Source organism: Hordeum vulgare, chromosome 1H, assembly GCF_904849725.1.
Source record: "Hordeum vulgare subsp. vulgare chromosome 1H, MorexV3_pseudomolecules_assembly, whole genome shotgun sequence".
Taxonomy (NCBI): Eukaryota; Viridiplantae; Streptophyta; class Magnoliopsida; order Poales; family Poaceae; genus Hordeum; species Hordeum vulgare.
The window spans coordinates 50,421,827-50,438,882 of record NC_058518.1 but is presented as its reverse complement, the minus strand read 5'-3'; positions in this window follow the sequence as shown (position 1 = coordinate 50,438,882).

Here is a 17,056-nt window from a genome sequence, read left to right as displayed (position 1 = left end):
ATATGATGGGACAAAAGCTATCTTGTGTGGTAGCAAGAACGAGGAAATCAGCAGGATACTTCGTTTTACCACAGGGCAGATAGTATCTCTATTGGCAAGCTGAATAGTGACATCAATAGGCTCTATCTCAACAGGTGCAATCTCATCTATGATTTCATCATATAAGGATTGAGGTATTGCACTAACACTAGCACCCACGTCACATAAACCATGATAACAATGATCTCCTATCTTAACAGAAACCACAGGCATGCCAACAACAGGCCTATGTTTGTCTATAACGTGAGGTTTAGCAATTCTAGCAGCATCTTCACAGAAGTGAATATTATGTCCCTCAACATCGTCGGATAGAAGATCTTTGATAATAGCAATGCTAGGTTCAACTCTAATTTGATTAGGGGTGTGGGTGTTCTAATATAGCCTCTACGTATCACAGTTGAAGCTTTATCCTTTATCCTAACAGGGAAAGGTGGTTTCTCAATGTAAGCACTGGGAACCACAGGATCATTATAGGCAATGACTTTCTCTTCAACTGGAGTGGGTTTAACTACATTGACTTCTAAAGGAGGATGATATTTAAACCACCTCTCTTTGGGGAGATCAATATGAGCAGCAAATGATTCACACAATGAAGCTACTATCTGAGAGACAAGTCCATACTTAGTGCTAAAGTCACAAAAAAATATCTGTCTCAACAAAGGATTTAACGCAATCAAACGTGAAATTCATACCTGACTCCTTATCTTCTTCAAGATCCCAATCTTCAGAGTTGCGTTTAATTATTTCCAATAAATTCCATTTGAAGTCAATATCTCTCTTCATAAAAGAACCGTTACAAGAAGTGTCAAGCATGGTGCGATCATCATGAGGAAGCCGAGCATAAAAGTTCTGAATGATAATTTCTCTCGAGAGCTCATGATTGGGGCATGAATATAACATTGATTTAAGCCTCCCCCAAGCTTGAGCGATACTTTCTCTGTCACGAGGCCAAAAAGTATAAATATAATTCCGATCACGATGTACTAAATGCATAGGATAAAACTTTTGATGAAATTCAAATTTCAACCGATTGTAGTCCCATGATCCAGTATCATCACATAGCCTACACCATGTCAACGCCTTATCCTTAAAAGATAAAGGAAAGAAATTCTTCTTGACCTCATCCTCGGGCAAACCTGCAAGCTTAAATAAACCACAAACTTCATCTACATAGATCAGATGCAAGTCTGGATGTGATGTTCCATCTCCTGTAAAAGGATTAGCGAGGAGTTTCTCAAGCATACCCGAAGGAAATTCAAAGAAAATATTTTCAGTAGGTGCAGCTAGTTGAGGAGAAACTCTTTGTGCTTCCGTTCGAGGTGAAGATACCCTGAACGAGCCCCTCAAAGGATTAGTATCCATAGTGACAAGTGACAATAAATTTCAGCACACTATATGAATGTTTCCTTACCAAGTTCCACTTACCAAAGGCGCTTCACTCCCCGGCAACGGCGCCAGAAAAGAGTCCTGATGACCCACAAGTATATGGGATCAATCATAGTCCTTTCGATATGTAAGAGTGTCGAACCCAACGAGGAGCAAATGGATCTGACAAGTGGTTTTCAGCAAGGTAAAATCTGCAGGCACTGAAATTGTTGGTAACAAGTGATTGTGTGGTGAGATGATTCGTAGAAAGCAACAAGTAACAAAAGTAGCAACGGTGAAGCAAAGTGGACCAATACATTTTGTAGCAAGGGACAAGCCTGGACAATGTCTTATAGGAGGAAAAACGCTCCCGAGGACACACAGGAATTTCTGTCATACTAGTTTCATCATGTTCATATGATTTGCGTTTGTTACTTTGATAGTTTGATATGTGGGTGGACCGCCGCTTGGGTACTGCCCTTACTTGGAAAAGCATCCCACTTATGAGTAACCCCTCTCGCAAGCATCCGCAATTACGAAAGAAGAATTAAGACAAAGTCTAACCATAGCATTAAACTAGTGGATCCAAATCTGCCCCTTACGAAGCAACCCATAAACTAGGGTTTAAGTTTCTGTCACTCTAGCAACCCATCATCTACTTACTACTTCCCAATTCCTTCCTCTAGGCCCAAATAATGGTGAAGTGTTATGTAGTCGACGTTCACATAGCACCACTAGAGGAAAAACAACATACAACACATCAAATTACTGAATGAATACCAACTTCACATGACTATTATTAGCATGATTTATCCCATGTCTTCAGGAACCAAAGTAACTACTCACAAAGCATAATCATATTCATGACTAGAGAGGTAATGAGTAGCATCAAGGATCTGAACATAAACTCTTCCACCAAGTAATCCAACTAGCATCAACTACAAAGAGTAATCAACACTACTAGCAACCTTACAAGTACCAACCGAAGTCGCGAGACGGAGATTGGTTACAAGAGATGAACTAGGGTTTGGAGATGAGATGGTGTTGATGAAGATGTTGATGGTGACGAGTCCCCTCCGATGAGAGAAGTGTTAGTGATGACGATGGCGATGATTTCCCCCTCTGGGAGGGAAGTTTCCCCGGCAGGATCGTCCTGCCGGAGCTCTAGATTGGTTCTGCTCAAGTTCCGCCTCTCGGCGGCGGCGAAACCAAGAAAAAGATCCTCCTTGATTTTTTCGAGACGAAAACATTCATATAGCAGAAGAGGGGGGCTAGTGGGCCAGCAGGTTGCCCACAAGCCCTCATGGCGCGGCCTGGGGGGAGGTCGCGCTGTGCAGGCTTGTGGCCAACCCATGGCGCCCCTCTGGCGCTTCTTCGGCCCAGTATTTTTTATAAATCCGGAAAAAAATCCTCGTTGATTTTTATGGCGTTTGGAGTTGCGCATTATAGGTATCTCAACTTTGCTCCACTTTCAGGCCAGAATTCCAGCTGCCGGCATTCTCCCTCTTCATGTAAACCTTGCAAAATAAGAGAGAAAAGGCATAAGAATTGTACCCTGAAGTGAAATAACAGCCCAAGATGCGATAAATATCAACATGCAAACATGATGCAAAATGGACGTATCAAATAGCATCTGGCATAATCATCCATCACCGATCCAATGGCTATGAGTCTTTTACTACTCGTCCTTGCTACGTTACTTTGTTGCTACTGCTGTCACTGCTCCTACTGTTACTCTGTTGCTACTACTGTTGCTGCTGCTACTGGTTACTGTTGCTACTGCTGCTATTATACTACCTTGCTACGGATACTTTGTTGCAAACACTAAATCTTTCAGGTGTGGTTGAATTGACAACTCAACTGCTAATACTTGAGAATATTCTTTCGCTTCCCCTTGAGTCGAATCAATAAATTTGTGTTGAATACTCTACCCTCGAAAACTGTTGCGATCCCCTATACTTGAGGGTTATCAAGACATTTTTCTGGCACCATTGCCGGGGAAGCACATCTATATTTTCTGAGTCACTTGGGATTGACGTTTGCTGGTCACTATGAAGAATCCGATAGATCCAAGAACTAAAGTCTTTCCCTGAACTATGAGGACAGGTAAGGAACTGCCATCTAGCTCTGCACTTGATTCACCTTCAGTTATGAGTAAGTTTGTGACATCCCCTCCTGCTAGAAATCTTGATATGTCGCATGTGCTTGATGATGCTACTTCTGCCGCCCATGATGCTTATGATGATGCTATGCTTGATACTATGCCTAATGATGCTATGCTTGATACTATGCCTGATGATGCTATGCTTGATACTACTTTGCCTTATGATGCTATGCTTGATACTGCTTTGCCTGATGATGCTATGCTTGATACTGCTTTGCCTGATGATGCTATGCATGATACTGCTTTGCCACTAGGTGCATTCCTTGATGCACAAATTCCTAGAGTTGCTGCTAGATGTGATGATACTTCTGAAACTGCTGATACTATTGAAGTAGAACCTGCTACTATGCCTGAATTGCCTGTTATGCCTGAGCGCTATGTTATGGAGGGAGAGATAGCTGAGGATTTTCTTGCGTGTAAGGATAGCTATGATGTTGAGAAATTACTGCTCAAGTGGAAAGAAAAATCTCTGAACGCTAGGCTGAAATACGACCCGAAGTTTGCTACTTCGCCTATCTTTGTGACCGATAAGGATTATGAATTCTCTGTCGACCCTGAGTTAATCACTCTGGTCGAATCTGATCCTTTTCACGGTTATGACTCTGAAACGGTTGTAGCCCATCTTACCAAACTGCACGATATAGCCACCCTATTCACTATTGATGAAAAGATTCGCCATTACTATATCCTCAAGTTGTTTCCTTTCTCGATAAAGGATGATGCTAAGACCTGGTTCACTTCTCTTGCTCCTGGTTGTGTGCGTAACCCCCAGGATATGGTCTACTACTTCTCTGAAAAATATTTCCCTGCCCATAAGAAGCAAGCTGCCTTGCAGGAAATATACAACTTTTCTCAAGCTGAGGAAGAGAGTCTCCAACAAGCTTGGGGAAGGCTTATCGAGCTACTGAAAGCTTTGCCTAATCACCCTCTTGAGAAGAATGAAATACTTGATATCTTCTATAATGGACTTACAGATGCTTCCAAAGACCACCTAGATAGTTGTGTCGGTTGTGTTTTTAGGGAACGAACCGTAGAACAAGCTAAGATTCTACTGAACAACATCTTGTGCAATGAGAATGCTTGGACTATTCCCGAACCACCTCCTAAGCCAACTCCGAAGAAAATAGGTATTCTATTCCTCAGTCCTAAAGATATGCAAGAAGCCAAGAAATCTATGCGAGAGAAAGGCATTAAATCTGAAGATGTCAAAAATCTACCACCGATCGAAGAGATACATGGTCTCGATAACCCGATACAGGTAGTAGAAGTAAATCCTCTGCGTAGGTTTGTTGAGAGTGATATTCCGTTTAATAAACCTTCTAGCCTATGCCTGGATGAATTTGATAAGTTTGTTATCAAACAACAGAGTTTCAATGATTATGTTAGCAGACAATTGGAACAGAATGCTCGTATGCTTAGTCATTTAAGTGCTTGTGTGGACATAAATGTCAATCAGCTTAAGCTGTTGAGTAAACATGCCTCTATGGTTACTACTCAAGTAGAAGAAGTACTTAAAGCTCAAAATGACTTGCTCAATGAGTTGAATGATAATTCTGTTAGAGTCGTTACTAGAGGCGGTAGAATGACCCAGGAACCTTTGTATCCTGAGGGTCATCCGAAGAGAGATGAACAAGATTCTCAAGGAGTTATCACTGATGCACCTAGTCATCCTAGAAAGAAGAAGAAAGATGATAGGAACTTGCACGCTAGCAACCCTGTTGCTGCTACACCTAAGAGTCCAAATGATGCCTCTGTCTCTGATGCTGAAACACGATCTGGTGATGAACATGAGCCTAATGATAATATCAATAGTGATGTTCATGTTGATGCTCAACCTAGCAATGATAAGGATGTGGAGATTGAACATGTTGATCTTGATAACCCACAACCTAAGAATAAGAGATATGACAAGAATGACTTCACTGCTAGGAAGCATGGTAAAGAAAGGGAACCATGGGTTCAGAAACCCATGCCCTTTCCTCCCAAACCATCCAAGAAAAAGGATGATGAGGATTTTGAGCGATTCGTTGTAATGATCAGACCTGTCTTTCTGCAAATGTGTTTGACAAATATGCTCAAAATGTCTCCGTATGGTAAGTACATGAAGGATATTGTGACTAATAAGAGGAGGAAGCCACCAGGATCGAGACCCGGCGGCTCAAATTACCGCTAAGGCAGCTCGCTTGAATACCGAAAACCGGCGGCTCGAAAGGCATCAGCGTGCATCTGACGCCGTCCATCAGCGGAGGCACCAGGGTTGTTTACCCCTTGATCTCAACCCGACCCGCCTGTTCGACACTCCACGAACTCCCGGGGCAGGAGACGCTCCGCGAGGAGGGCCGGGCCAGCCACCAAACCCGCCGTTTAAGCCAGCTGTGGATCGCGTTCCCCGATTCCAGACACCTCGAGGTCACTTTTCCAACCCGGTGGAAAACGCCCTTGCTGCAACTCGCCATTTAGAATCCCTTCCGATTCATGGCAACACCCCAGCTGAGATAGAAGCAAGGAAAGCCATTGAGATGTTGAAGACGGCGGTGGTTCAAAACGCCCAGTTCTCGCACAACCTAGATCGGTTGCACTCCACTCCCCAGGAAAGACGCACCAGGAGTCGACCAGAGGACCAGCCCGCCATAACCAGCGGACCGCGACCCTTTCCCCAGGTCAACTCGCCTGATCACCGAGACCCTCCAGGTTGGGATCACCCGGACACCCAAGTTGCCCCAGCGCCTCTTGTTGGAAGCGGCAGACTAGTGGGGGTGCCATGCTTGGCCCCCGCCTTTCGCAACGAGCAAATGTCGAAGGATTTTAAAGGACCAAGAAAGGTGCCTAACTACACCCCAGACCTTGAGCCGGCGTCATGGGTCGAGAGTTACGAAATCACCATGGACATGCTCGATGTAAGCGAAGCAGTCTGCGCCAGATACATCACAATGATGCTCGAAGGGACGGCGCGTACTTGGTTAAAGAACTTGCCCCCCAACTCCATCCAGGCTTGGGCTGAATTGAAAGAGCATTTTGTCAAAAACTTCCGGGGGACCTGCAAGCGCCCGATGACAATAGTCGATTTACAGCACTGCGTTCAATGCCCGGATGAGTCGGCCCACCACTGGGCGCGGTGGGTCACGGAAATCATTCATTCGACGGATGATATCACGGCGGCTCAGGCTGTGCTGATCCTGGAGCAGAACTGCCACTATGAGCCCTTGGTGCAGAAGTTGGGACGACTCAAGCGAAAAGTCCAAGATATTGGGGAGTTAATGGACACCCTCACTAGGTACGCTGAGGCGGACGACACCAAAGATCCAGGAGAAGATGGTGGCAAAGCCAACTCGCCGAGGAAAGGCGAGTCATCCAAAAATCATACCCAGTTCCAAGGACGCGCCCGCCATAATCATGGAGCAAATGGCAAAAGAAGGCAGCAAGAAGAGTCTTCGGACTAGTCGCCAACACCAACGCCAACAACGGCAACCAGCGCCAGAAGAAGAATAGGGGTTACAGTGGAAAAGGCCGCACAATTATAATGAGTTACTCAAGGGCCCATGCCCGCACCACACCATGGCAGACGGACCGGCGACTCATTCCTCGGAGGACTGTTACGTGATGCGGGAGTTTCGGGCGGAGGCGATCAAAAAAGGGCAAGGCGGCGACCCGGACCAACGGCAGGAACAGTTTGGTGCACCTAATCAACGCGAGAACCCATTCGGCGGCTTCCCCGAACCCGGGGCTCAGGGCGGCTCACAGCCAAGCAGTGGCCAGTATCCGGTGCATCACCAACGGCGGTATAACCCGCCGGGAGTCTTTCAACAACCACCCCCGCAGGGGGCTCCCCAGGGGCAGGATGGCAATGGCGGTTTCGGCAACAATCCCAAGCAGTTAAGCAATGGGCAGTACCACGCTTTCACCACCAATGCCTGCAGGCGTGATAAAAAGTGAATCACCGAGCGTACAGTGTATCTGAGCCAGCGCTCCCTAGATATCTCCACTGGTCTGAGAAGATTATATCATGGAGTAGGGAGGATCACCCGCCAAGAGTCGACAATCTCGGCGACTTAGTGTTGGTTGTGGCTCCTCAAGTTGGAGGTTATACCTTATCGAAGGTACTGATGGATGGTGGTAGCAGCATCAACATATTATACTTCGACACCTGTTGAAGGATGAACCTGTTGGAGAAAGATTTGATGCCCTCAACAACGGTATTCCACGGGATTGTCCCAGGAAAATCGGCGTACCCAATAGGCCGAGTTAGGCTCACAGTTGTGTTTGGAACAGCGTCTAACTACAGGAGTGAGTCGCTTATATTTGAGGTGGTCAAGTTAAAGAGCCCCTATCATGCGCTGTTTGGGCGACCGGCTTACGCCCGGTTCATGGCTCACCCCTGCTATGTTTACCTTAAACTCAAGATGCCCGGTCATGGTTGATGGTGATAGGAGGATCGCAAGAGAGTGTGAAGAAGGGGATGCGGCTTACGCATAAGTCGCATGTGCTGCGGAAGAGCTTAAATATCACCAGGCCAATGTTGATCTGGCTGACATGTCACCTTTAAAGAAGCCAACGACAGACGCTGAGCCGCCCCTCAAGTTCAAACAAACAGACGACACTAAGACAGTGGATTTCGTCCCTGACGACTCAACGAGGCAGTTCACTATCGGGGCGGGTCTAGACCCCAAATAGGAAAGCGCGCTCATCGAATTCATCCGTGAGAATCGGGACATCTTCGCATGGAAACCTTCTGACATGCCTGGTATGCCGAGAGAATTCGCTGAGCACCACCTTAATGTTGACCCAAAAGCAAAACCGATTCAGCAATATCTTCGCAGGTTCAATGAGGAACGACGCAAGGAAATCGGGGAAGAAGTTTGTGCTCATCGTAGAGGTCTTCCACCCCAAATGGTTGGCTAACCTGGTTCTGGTGCTCAAGAAGAATGGTACCTTCCGCATGTGCATTGATTACACAGATCTTAACAGAGCTTGTCCAAAGGATCCTTTCGCCCTTCCCCGTATCGATCAAATTATTGATTCAGTGGCGGGATGCGAGCGTTTGTGCTTCCTGGACGCTTATTCCGGGTATCACCAAATCAAGATGGATATGGAAGATCAAGAGAAAACAGCTTTTATAACCCCCTTCGGGGCTTTTTGCTATGTGTGCATGCCATTTGGACTCAAGAGTGCAGGGGCGACTTACCAGCGCTGCATCCAAAATTGCCTCCATGGCCAAATCGGACGCAACGTCCATGCTTACGTCGACGACATTGTGGTTAAAACTCACAGGAAGGAAACACTACTTGGGGACCTAAGGGAAACTTTTGACAATCTGCGGGTATACCAAATGAAGCTTAATCCCACAAAGTGTGTCTTTGGCGTTCCTGCAGGAAAATTGTTGGGTTTCCTGGTATCTGAGCGCGGCATTGAAGCTAACCCGAACAAAATCGAGGCGGTTACTTCACTTGGGAAACCAGCGAATATCAATCAAGTTAAATGGATGGCGGGTCGTATCACGGCTTTAACTCGCTTCATAAGCCGTCTGGGAGAAAAGGCTATTCCCCTTTATCAATTGCTTAAGAAATCTGACCATTTTGTTTGGACACACGAAGCCGATGAAGCTTTCGAAGCCTTAAAGCAGCAGCTGGTCAACCCGCCGGTTTGGCCGCCCCGACTGAGAAAGAGCCTATGCTTCTGTATATTGCGGCAAACTCCAAAGCGGTGAGTGTGGAAGTGGTCGTTGAAAGGAAGGAAGAAGGGAAGGAATATCCAGTGCAACGCCCGGTATATTTCATTAGTGAGGTGCTAACTCTCTCCAAGCAGCGATACCCACACTGGCAGAAGTTAGTCTATGGGGTCTTTATGGCGAGCCGAAAGCTCAAACACTATTTCCAAGAGCATCCCATCACGGTAGTTAGCTCTGCTCCCCTCGGAGACATCATCCAGAACCGGGAAGCGACACGGCAAATCGCCAAGTGGGCGATCGAACTTGGGCCGCACCACGTGTGGTACACCCCCCGCACGGCTATCAAGTTTCAGGCCTTGGTTGATTTCGTCAATGATTGGACCGAGTTACAGATCCCGGAAGATAGGCCTGACCTTACATACTGGACTATTTATTTTGACGGGTCTAGACAGTTGGAAGGCTCGGGGGCTGGTGTGGTACTGATATCGCCTCAAGGAGACAAATTCTGCTATGTCCTCCGACTCATGTTTCCATGTACCAACAACGCTGCGGAATACGAAGCTTTACTTCATGGCTTGCGACTCGCCAAGGAGATGAACCTTACGCGGGTCAGATGTTTTGGCGATTCTGATTTGGTGGCTCAGCAAGTTTCAAGCACTTGGGATTCTCGGGACCCCCTGATGGCGGCTTACAGGAGGGCTGTGTCTGATGTGGCGGGTCACTTCCATGGCTATCAGGTCGATCATATTGACCGGCGCCTTAACGAAGGAGCTGATGCCCTTTCACGTCTCGGTTCGCAACATAAGCCGGTTCCTCCCAATGTCTTTCTGGATACTTTGCATAATCCTTCCGTCAAGTTACCCTCGGAGGAGGAGTTGGGATTACCAGACCCTGAGTCTCAGTTCGTGGTGGCTCTCCATGTTACGCCGGATTGGGTTCTTCCGTATCTGGCATATCTTGCCCGAGGCGAGTTACCTTCGGATGAAGTGTTGGCTCGCCAAATCGTTCGGCGAAGCAAATCCATGGTGATCATCAATGGCGTATTGTATAAACGGAGCACTTCTGGGGTATTCCAACGATGCATTTCCTCTAAAGAAGGATGTGTAATTCTAAACGACATTCATTCCGGAGATTGTGGGCATCACGCCGGGTCACGCTCCTTGGTTTCAAAGGCGTTCCGTCATGGTTTCTTCTGGTTGACGGCCCATGCAGATGCAGAGGAGATAGTTCGTCGATGTGACGGTTGCCAGCATTATGGACGATAGGCCCATGTGCCGGCTCAAGAACTAAGGATGATACCTATCACTTGGCCTTTCGCGGTCTGGGGTTTAGACATGGTTGGCCCCTTTAAGATGTCGTCCAACAAAAAAACTCATGTGCTGGTGGCGGTTGATAAATTTACCAAGTGGGTTGAAGAAGAACCTGTTGGAGCATGCGATGCGGAGACAGCTGTCAAATTCTTGAAAATTTGATCTTCCGGTTCGGATATCCACACAGCATTATTACTGACAATGGCACTAATATGTCCCAAGGGGCGATGCAGGAGTTTTGCCATCGTGAGCACATCCGGCTTGATGTTTCTACAGTAGCTCATCCGCAATCTAATGGGCAGGCCGAACGGGCGAATCAGGAAGTGTTGCGAGGAATCAAACCCTGACTCATGATTCCCCTGGAACGCACCCTAGGGTGTTGGGTTGAGGAGTTGCCTTCAGTACTATGGAGCATCCGGACCACCCCGAACCGTTCTACGGGTTTTACTCCCTTTTTCCTGGTATATGGAGCACAAGCCGTTCTTCCCACTGATATTAGGCATGACTCGCCCAGAGTTGCCGCTTATGTGGAATAGGACAACGAGTTGGCGCGTCAAGATTCTTTGGACGCTTTGGAGGAAGCACGCGATTTGGCTGCCGCCCGATCGGCAATTTATCAGCAGGACTTGCGGCGTTATCACAGCCGCCGGGTCAAGAGCCGAACCTTTCAGGAGGACGACTTAGTGCTTCTATTGATACAAGATCGTACTGGCATGCATAATTTATCACCACCATGGGAAGGACCGTTCGTCGTCAGCAAAAGCCTTCACAACGGGTCCTACTATTTGGTGGATCTACGGCCTGATCGGCCAACCACGGATGCTGAGTCAACTCGCCCCTGGAACATAGCCCACTTGCGGCCTTATTACACTTGAGCTATTAGCTCTGCCTTTTGTAAGTTTTTCATTTTGTTATGAAGCAATAAAATTGATGCCTCCAAGCTCGGGAGTTTTCCTATTATTTCATCTTATTGAAAGGATGGATCTTTATTTGCTTTTCAACAAGTCGCCCAAGCATGGACGCTATCTATACCAAAGAGCTTAAGTCGCCACGATGCGCTTATTACAAAACTGGGTATCGATAAGCCAAAGAGGATCGAAGTCGCTACAAGCACGTGATTCAAACATGGGCGCCTTATATGATTCTGTGGATTAGGCCGGCTTACTTGAGGGCAGTTTGGTCTCAAGTCGTTTTGTGGTAATAGCGTATACGCTTCTACAATCCTATGACCGGTCTTTCCCTTAATCATAGGTCACTGGGGGGCTTCCTCTCACTGAGATCAGCCTTACTACCCATTTGGCCTGCGAAAAATTACCGCATTACAAATGGTTATACTGGATTGTGTGTTGGCCGAATCGCCATATGGACCCATGAACTCTTGGCGAGTTACTCCGCTTTATGGACCCTGAACTTGCCTTGGTTAAAACATGTTTGGTACCGGCTAGCGCCCCACATGGAAAATAGAGAAACCATTGGTTCACTGAACCCACTTCACTGAAGCTTGACTCGTGCCTGATCAACCGGTCTAAATACTTGAGTTTTTTATACAAAAGTCTCCCTCGGGTAGCACTTGAGTTTATATAACTCGTCCTATCCTGTCGCGACCTGATGAGCCGACGAAATTGTTATTTTTTACCTTCCTGGCACTGCCACAAGGTTTTTCAGACTTTTTCTGACCCGCCTTAAATATCTTGGGTCGCTTATTATTTATGATCATCCATTACTCATTGAGATGATTTGATATATGTTTTTAAACCTAACAGGTTGATGATCAAAATCATTATAGCCACGGCGGGTCAAGCATTCTAAGGCGCCTTAAGGGCGACATAAGGGTTTTTAAGACATCACAGAAGCAGTTTTGATCTCTACAAAAGACTTATTACATGGCTCTTATGGCCGAATCCATGAAGGATTATTCTACTGATGTCCTCGGGTCAGCCCGCTGCGAGCTCTGGCCGACTTCAATTTGCAAGTCGCCCAGTACCTAGTTACACTTGGATAAAGCAGCAAACTCATCTTCATCGTTCAGCACTAATGAGAGATCCACCTCCAAGTCAAAAGGGTTCTTGGGTCGACGCGGAGTTAAGCTGGTTGTTACAAAGGTTGGCGGGTTAACTTTTTTGTTCTTGTTGTTATAGGCGGCTTGATATTTTGATAAATCCAAGCTTGCTGCAAGCTGAGTCGCCGCTAAACGTGATTCTTTGACAACACGTTGGTAATCCTCTTCAGCCAATTCTGACCCGTCATCCTTGAGCTAGGGAAAGCCTGCCGCTACTTCTTCAGGGTTTAATTCTGGAGCATATGCCAGACACCGACTCAGCGTAGTCAGTGCCCCTTTTCGGGCAGCTGGCCGGGTTAGCTCACTAATCTGAGGAGGAAGAGAGGCTAAGCAGCCAAGCATCTTCTTTATTGATGTTATGGGTTCCTTGGCACCCATCACTGCTTTCACGGTCAGCACACTTCCGGTATACAACTACTCTGTTAGCGTGTAAATCACCTTCAGCATCAGGACATAGTCGTTCTGAAGATTGGCGGCTCTCGGACCTGCATAAGGAATAACGATGGTCAACATTTTCTACATACTAAGCTATTTATTTACAAATTGCAAGGTCGGGGTTTGGTTCTTTACCAAAGATAGCTTGTGCCATGTTGGAGATATGTCGCTTTAAGCCGGCCAGCTCTTGTTGCACAGTATCCAACTTAGCTTCAGCTTTTTCTGCTCGTTTTACCACGGCATCTTGATCAGCTTGAGCTTTTTTAAGTCGGCTTTTAGCTTCTCCATCTCAGATAAGATTAGTTGACACTTCTCTTCTGATTTTTCCCACGCATCCTGCTGATCAGCTAAATTTTTCTTTAAATCGCCAAATGCTGATTCAGCTTGGATAAGTGATTCTTGTCGAAATATATTTTCAAGGGGCAAGTCTCAGAATTATTGCAAGCAACATCCCTGACACTTGGGGGCTAATGTATAATTTTTTAGACAAAATTATACAGTATAAATACTCGGCTCATCTTTTTACAGATGACCTAGCCCTTGGGGTTTACAGGTCGAAAGTTTTCTTCAATTATCCAGACCCGGTTCATCTTTTTACAAACGACCCGGCCCTTGGGGGTTACAGGTCTAAAGCTTTCTTCAAATTATCAAGACCCGGCTCATCTTTTTACAGATGACCCGACCCTTGGGGGTTACAGGTCGAAAGTTTTCTTCAAATTATCAAGACCCGGCTCATCTTTTTACACATGACCCGGCCCTTGGGGGTTACAGGTTGAAAGTTTTCTTCAATTATCAAGACCCGACTCATCTTTTTACAGATGAGCCGACCCTTGGGGGTTACAGGTCGATAGATTCATTTTACTATCAAGACCCGACTCATCTTTTTACAGATGACCCGGTCCTTGGGGGTTAATAAGGATAATACAGTATGCAATAAGACGTACCTCATGTCTGTTCTTCAGCATAAGAAGCAGACTTTTTTCCATCTCATAACTCGCCTCCAGGCGACTTGCAAAGCCCGAGCAAAGTTCTCTGAATTCAAGATTTTCATACTGGGAGAGCTTAGCCTTGGAAAGTTCATACTCAATAGAAGGTTGAGCTGATGATGATACATGCTTCGACAAAACTGCTGAGGCCGGCTTAGAAAAGCGAGTGCCGGTGATAACCACAGCGTCTCGGTCTTCTGCTGTTTTCAATGGACTTGGCAGATTAGGCGTTTACATGGTTTCCTTGGGCGAGCTTGGGAGATCCACTTGATCTTCAGGTTTATCTTGGGCCGGGTTATCCTGGATCGGCGCCGATTTTTCAATAGGCTCCGAAGCTGTAATGGGAGTTGTCCCACCAGTTTTCCTTTTCTTCGCCTGTGCCCTAAAAGAAAAAGGGGGTGCGCTTAAAGAAACAGACATTACCATCATCAGAACAAGGTAAGTGTTATAAAAGACTTACCCTGGGACACGGATCATCGGCGGAAGTGCTGACATCACTGAATCGCCTGATGAAAGAGGAGAACTCTGCAAAAATAACACTTCAAGATGTGAGCGAGTTATAAACGCGATCCAAAAGGAAATGAAGAGATGATGTTAAAAGATACCTCATTTTGCCTTTTCTTGGTTTTTGTTGGTAACCCGGACACCAAGTCTCCAGAATGACTCCGAGTTTTCCGACTGGAAGCATGTTGTGCTTTCTTCAAAAGGAAATTTGGATCCAGGCAAGCATTTCGGTGAGAGAAGGGAACTTTCCCACAAATTCGCCTGTCCGGCTTAGGTGGAGGAGAAGATGACTCGGAGGAAACATAAATTACCTCTATGGAGTCTTCCTGGCTTTCATTGTCCTCGTTCTACTCAAGAGATACAGAGGCGTAAGCACAAAACTATAAACAATAAATGGTGACTTGGGATTTATTAAAAGAAGATGGATTTTTACCTGTGAAGGTACGACGCCAACTTGGGATTCGTCGACGTCAGACGGCTCAGTGACGGCGGCTTTGCCCTTGCCATCGGACTTCTTCTTTGGAGGCGGCTTGGCTTGCTTCAAGGCCATCTTTTTTGGCCTCCTGGACCAGAATTTGTCACCTTTCTGAAATGGCATTTTTTATTATAAGAAGTCATAAGCTCAAGTAAGACGGAAGGAATAAGGTAAAGGCGGGTTAAGTTATTTACCTTTGGTGCCGGGTTGATCTTGCAGAACGGCTTAAGACCTATTTGGCCGCACTTGGCTAAGGGTTCGCCAGTCAGTTTCTTGATGATGGTTACGATATCATTTTCTGTCAGTGTTGTTTGGAAATAGCACTGGGGATGATCCAGGGTGCCGTCAAAGTCACACATTAATCCATCCTGGCAACTTAAGGGGAGGATACGCCATTCGACCGAGCAGCGGATTAAGTCAACCCCGGTAAGGCCGTTGTTTGTCAGAGATCTTAACTCGAACAGTACTGGGATAAAATCTGACTCCTCTTCTTCGGTGAGCTTGTCTGGAAGTTTGAAATTTGTTGGAAGGCGCTCCTCCCTATAGCCAAGAAGCTTGTTTTCACCCTCAGGCGAAGTTTCCTGGCAGTAAAACCAACCGCCCCAGCCTTTGGGATGGCTAGGAATGGCGAGTGACGGGAATGAACTATCCCTACGGTGTTGAACATTGACACCTCCAAGCTCCAAGCTAGGACCATTGGAAAATTCTATCTGGCGATTCAAATGGAAGAAATACCAAAACAAAGTAACTGAAGTTTCCATCCGCAAGTAGGCCTCACGTAACACTTGGAACTGACATAAATTGCTTATCGAGTTGGGCCCTAAGTCTTGGAGGCGGACATTCATGAAAGCCATGGCATCTCTGAGGAATTTTGATCCGGACGGTTTAAAACCCCGTTCAAGGTTCTCAACAAAAACAACTATTACCCCTTCCTTCGGGTTGGGGATCTCCTCTCCTAACCCGGAACGCCAACCGATAACCTCTTGAGGGTCCAGATTCCCCATTTTCACACAGTTGTTGAGGAGAGTTTCATCAACCTTGGTAGGGAGCCAATCATTTTTGAAAACGGTACCCATGCTACAAAGGGAAAAATTACGGGTAAATTAACTCGCCAATCGCTTACTAAATGGTGAAACATATTCATTGAATCGCCAAACAATTTGCCTGATAGCTAAGGGAGTTTATTGACTCGCCGATAAAGGGTCGGGTCAGAATACCAGGGCGACTTATGAAATTCTTACTACTTAAAGAAAAGATAGTTTAGAGCTTCAGAAGTGTTCGCCAAAATGGCGAAATTTGAATCTATAAACAGGTTTCACACGACAGGCAGTAATATATGGATCTACAGAACAGGCAAAATGAATGCGAAAGATGTGGATAAAACGGCCTATGGCTAAGGTGAAAACAGTACAGTTGGTCTGGTGAAACCCTTTCTAGGTCTTCGAACCAAGGCTAGGCAACTAAGGGTATGGAAAAAGTTGTTGTGCTCACTGTCTTCATCACGAACTAACCAGTGATTACAAAACCATTCAAGGTGTTCTAAAGAAATGGCGGTCATGAGCCTTGAGAAGCTAAGGTCTGCCTCTAATGGTGGGGTACTGACCTGGTAATGGCGGCTGAAGGCGACCGAGGAAAGATCCATGGCGAGTATCACGCGCTCAGTGGACGTCGGAGTGCGTCGGGTGCTGCGGAGGCGACGAAGCTTTCGGGCGGCGACGAAGATCTCGGACGGCGACGAAGCTTTCGGGCGGCGACGAAGCTCTCGGGCGGCGACGAAGCGCTCGGGCGGCGACGAAACCCTCGGGCGGCGACGAAGGCCTCGGGCGGCGACGAAGCCCTTGGTGCGATGGCGAGGAAGAAGGGGGCGACAAGATGGGTAGGTGGAAATGTGCCCTGTCCCCTCCTCCCGCCTATTTATCAGGTCAGGCGCTGGGATCGAGGCGCCACGAGCGGGAACTGCCAAAAAGGATAAAGATTCGCCATGATGGCGCCCCAAAATTTTCGGGATATCGATACCGAAGGATCCGTTGGAGATTACGTCATCATCTCTTCCG